The sequence below is a fragment of the Parasteatoda tepidariorum genome, chromosome 4, assembly GCF_043381705.1.
Source record: "Parasteatoda tepidariorum isolate YZ-2023 chromosome 4, CAS_Ptep_4.0, whole genome shotgun sequence".
Lineage (NCBI taxonomy): Eukaryota > Metazoa > Arthropoda > Arachnida > Araneae > Theridiidae > Parasteatoda > Parasteatoda tepidariorum.
In genome coordinates, this window is record NC_092207.1 from 73,306,161 (window position 1) to 73,311,951 (window position 5,791).

A 5,791-nucleotide genomic window follows, 5' to 3' on the forward strand; every position below is an offset into this window, starting at 1 on the left:
CGCCATCTTCCTTAGAGTCTAAACTAAGTCCTCCGTCGGTAAAAAAAAATTTATTTGCAATTTAAAATAGTGAAAATTAAATAAAACTAAAATGGGTAGACTCGCCCCGGTTTACGGTATATATATATATATATATATATATACTGCAGATGTGCCAAATTATGTTTTTAAACTATACAATATTAAATGTAAGATTTTTATTTTTTTATAATTTTATAACGGTTGTTGAACAATCGACTCAATGTTTACGACAACTAATGTTTAACTCTGCAGCCTTGTAATTTTTAATCTAATCCAGAAGAAAAGGGAATTCCTGGATATTAGGAGAAATTTGCCTTCGTGGAGGATTTTTTTGATCGAACTAACCCGCATTTACGTTACATGGAGAGGAAGACCGCGAGAACCTCCCACGGTTAGCCTGACGGCAAGGGGACTCTAAGCCATGATCCGTCTACCACTGAAAATACTTCACGACAGCGCTGTGGTCAGTGTAAGCCGGATGCAGAATTTGTATTGATCAGCCATCGCCGGGATCGAACCCCGGTTCACCTTATTAGAAGGCGAACGCTCTATCCCCTGAGCCATCTTGGCTAAATGTAAGATTTGCTAAGAATGGTAATTATAATATCCTTTCGAAATATGTTAGAAATATTATAGAATTATTAACAATAAATTTTGTTAAAATATTCGCAGGATATTGTAAGTATACTCCAAATGAAGTTTATTACAACGAAAGTTATAAAGATCACGCAAGAATAATTCTCATGAAATTCTTCAAACTTTCAAGAACTCTCTACCAAATGCAAATGATGACTTCTCGAATGTTGAAGAATAAAGAATGGATCTATATGAGATAAATAATTCATATACTGTTTGTAGAACAAAATGGTTGCATAAAATTAATTGTAGAATACTTTTGTCAAAGTTTCCCAAACTAGCATAGTTTTAAAACGTAAAGTATTAAAATTACAAAATTAGTCTTTGCATTCATTAAAAATTATCCCTTATTTCGCAACTAATTTAAAGTACAGTACACAAAATAAAAAAAGGACCACACGAAATAACTTTTTATCTAATGATCGGATTTTAACATACAATTCATTCATTAACATTCAGCTGAATCTTAAAGGTTCAAAGGGGTGACCTCAAATATGCTAATTAATTAGTGCAGACTGCATTTTTAATTACGAAATCCATCACACAAACGTACTTTCTCTGAATAAACATTTCTCTGAATCTTATTTTTCCACAGATTCGGACTTCTGGACCACTTTTCCGATTTCTGACCTTCTTAATATTATTTCCTGTTATTATTTCATATTTGGTTTCGACTGTCATTCAAAATTTTAGACTTAGAACAAGAAATATTATTCTTTTATTATGTTATAAAGTATTCACACTATTTTAGGAAAATAGGCAGCATTTTATGATAAAGTGTTTGGTTAATTCTTTACAATCAATAAACGGTAATTAGGGGAGAGTCGGGTAGTCCCGCCCACTTAAGGAGTATTGCTTATATTTCTGTATAATATTGAGTAATAATCAATATTTTTGTATGTTTCTATTGTTTTACCATCTAATTAAATAAAGCAAAAAGAATAAACCAAAAAAAGAATAATTTGACAGGAATTTGACATGTTTTTCAACTCTTTTCAAAATGTGTCGGGTAGCCCCGCCCAGTTACAAAAATTATGTTTTTTGACTGTTTTTTCAGGTGTTTAAAGTGACCAATGTATTGACAATAGATAAACCTCGTTTATCATTTTTATCACAAAATTGCTTTATTTATTGCATATTTATATACTTTTAGTGAATTCTATCATTTAATAACAATCATTTAATAACAGCAATATTTGTTGTTAAAAATGCATATAACATTCAAATTTGAAGGAATAAAATAATAATCTTTGCAACTGTACATTTATCGACGAAATAAAATTGGGCGGTGATACACGACATTCATGTGAGCGGGGCTACCCAAAATCCAATTTTTTTGTAAATTTGTAATTACTCGAACAATTTTTCACATATAAACTTCTTTCTTTGTGCAAATTAAACTTAAGACTACATACTTTAATGCTGTATGTATAGAAAAAATTATTTTTTTAGTATTAAAATGAAGTTTAATCGAAACATTCAACCAATTTTTCTTAATTTCATGACTACTGTATTCAACATATTTTCAAAACTATTGTTTACCATGTTAACAGCTGCATAAATACTTGAAACTTTGAAAATAATCTTTTTTTAATATAACAATTAATGTCCGATATGGCCCATTGACTTGAAAAAATATTCTATACATATGAAATTGACTGTGGTCGGGGGTACCCGACTCTCCCCTACTTAATAATTCCCTTATCATTTTATAAAGTAATGATGCAATTTATGAAAATATGCATCATTTTATGATTAAGATGCATAGTTACTGCTTAACAATTAAATTTTGAATAAATTACATTCATATTTTAATAAATTATGTGTAACAATATAATACATTTTAATATAAATTTTGTAATAATTATGAATGCTAAATAGCAGTTTAAACCCCGAAAGCAATATAAAGAGTTAGCTTGTGTAATAGTAACTTGTGTAACAGCATAATAAATTTGTGTTTTGTGTGATAATTATAAATGCGAAATAACAGTCTGAAATAAGGAAAAAAAAGCAATATAATGAGTTAACTTTTCACGCAAGCACTAAATTAAAACTCCTTCTGAAAAAATATTTAACAAGTTTCTGTAGTAATCAAAAATTGAATAATAATTTTTAAAAAATATATATGCGACGGAAGCTCTAATGGCAACGAGAAAATCTAATAGATTCAAATAACCACAATTGTGTTATTAAAATTTTGGTATAGATAGTCTATAATTATAAAATATAGTCTATAATAAAAAAAATGAAGGTTTTATATGAGTGTTCGCGCGTGTACATGAGTCTGCCCCGTTTATGACTCCAGAACCGTTTATTTTAGCGTTTTGAAATTTGGATAGCAAATGAATGGAACAATTTAGTTTTCGAATTTAAAATTCGCTCAAAAGTTCAAATTTGACCATTCAGGAGAGACGAAGGAAAAATGGAATTTTTTCATTGATTCCAATTGGATACTTGCACTTCAAGAAGAAGATCACGAATACCCACATACGTGATCTATGACGTCAGCTCCAGCTGAGCGTTTATAAGCAAAATGGTGTATCAAAGTTGAGCTAAGTTTCCAAACATGAATTAGAATGTACGCTGTATTTAGTTAAAGTGAAGTTAATTAAATACAGTGCTGTATCACACATCGAAAAAACTGAAATATAATTCTTTCTTATCTACGTCTTTTACTTAACTTAGATTATTTGTTTTTATATTTCATTGTAACCGTGATATATTTTTGTTTTTTGTACCTGGCAATTTCGATGCATAATTAGTTTGTTTAGGTTCTATATGGCTTCGTGCCTGCTTTTTTGTTAAGAAATACATAGTGAAAGAATTAAAATTTTGTAAAGAATTTTGTGAAAGAATTCTGTCGCTTAGGAGAATTGATACTTGGCGGGCTTGGCTTATCCGAAATAGAATTTAAAAAAAACAATTGCTATCATGAACAAATGCCACGTTTCAACAACCAATCAGGATCGACATACCTACACTACGTTACCTGCAGGTATTCCACTGTTTACATGTGAATTAGCCATTCATAAAAATTAACCAGTATACGATTCTGTTTATATCTTAAAGATAACATCAGAGATGTTTTCTACTTTAAAGCTCTCGTTAAAAGAAGTTTTATTGTGAGCTCTAATATCAAATAAACACAATGATCAACTCGCAAGTGGTAGCACAGGCTGGTGACGCCAGAAAATTAGTATTCCAAAAGTCATCTGAAACCACGTGTTTATTTTTTTTTATAGTTTTGCTTTAAGTTTGTCTATAAAACTAGAAATAATATAAAGACAACGGTATTTGAAATTTAAAAATAATAAGTTATCTACGAAAAAGCAAAACTGTACTGAAGAAATTGTACTAATTTGTTCAGAAGAAACATAAAAAAATCGTCACACTATGATCTCTTGCGCATGGGTCCAGTGCCCTACCAACCAGGCTATCCCGGCAGTGATTTTGCTATTTGAAAACACTTCAATGAGAAGTCCTACCCCGTCCACCGTATTCACCGAACATTCCCCCTTCAGATTATCACCTATTCCGGTCGATGACACTTGGTCTGTCTGAGCAGAAGTTTACATCATTTGAAGAAACCAAGGAATGGCTCGATTCGTGGATATCCTCGAAAGATGAAGAATTCTTCCGACGTGGCATCCGAATGCTCCCAAAAAGATGGGAGGAAATAGTTTCAAGTAATGAAGAATACTTTGAATAAAATATTATATACCGTTTTTTTACAATAAACTGCTAATTTTTTATAGAAAACGGTTAAAACTTATTTGTACTCACCATAATTTAGCTTGATTAATTGTAATGGTCTTTCAGGTTTTTGCATGATTTCGTAATGTTGTTCCGTACTGATTTATAAGTTATTATCTTTTTTTCATCCCGTACGAAGAACTGGTATCCAGCTAGTTTGTATACATAAAAGGCAAAGCCCTCATTTTGTCATCACTAATTCTTGCACTTCTTGTGAAATCAGAAAGCTTAAATTTGGAACACCTACTCATTAAGAGATAAATAGAAAAACTAAAAAAGTTATATTTCCATATTTTATAATTATCGAAGTAATTAGCCAAATTGACAGTTATACTTAATAACACGTCTTAAATAAGATGAAAGTCTCCAACTTTGAACAATGTGTTTCTTGTCAGGTAGAGAAAAAAAACTTTTAAAAAATATTTCATTTTGCTATTCTGTTAATCATTGAGGTAATTCGCTTAATTAACAATATGCGTCTTTAACAAGATAGGCGTCTGAAATTTCAACAAAGTTTTCCTTTTCAGATAAATTGAAAAACTAAAGCAGGTTCATTTTGATATTTTGCAATTATCCGTGTAATTAGGGGTTGTTACCCTCTCTGACGTAAGGCGAAATAACACTTTCCAACTTAATTAGGAGTCTCAAACTTGAATCATATGTTCCTTAAAAAATTTCAAGGATACATTTTTTTTTAAATAATTCAATTTAGATGTTTAGTAATTATCGTGGCAGTTAACCCAATTGACAGTAATTCTAAGTAAACCTCTTATTTCTATGAAATATTTGATTCCAGCTGATTATAGCTGATTCCAAGTCTTGTGCTATTAAATCTGGAAGTTATGAGTTCGTGCATTTGGAAGATTATATGAATATTACATGAAGTGGTGAGTTTGCGTCAACTGGCAACTAATTTGCTCTAATGCACTTAAAACACTAATGCGCAGGTCCAAAGTAAAGCCACAAAACTGTGAATTTAAGTAAGTGAAGGACAATGCTGTAGGATCGGAGGGTAGCCGAACCAGATGGTTACCGCAAGTGGTTAGTTTAAAGTGCTATAAGCGTAAACAAAAAGTCTATATCTACACAGAATCCAATAACGAATTCTATAAAGATCGCTCTTAATGTGAAAATCTATATATATATATATTTCTCTTACACGGCTATAAAAAAAGCCTCATTACAACTCCCCGAATGGCAACGCTAGAAAATAAACCAATGATTGCCGCAAAAAATGTCACATGCCAAATCTAGCTAAGATGGCTCAACATATAGCGGTTTTAAAAACGGAAACTGAAATAACCAGGGAGAGCATAAGCTAGGCAGAAGTCTTTGTCGATAGATCTCTATTTTGGTTTTTTGTCGAAAGCGTTTTTTTTTC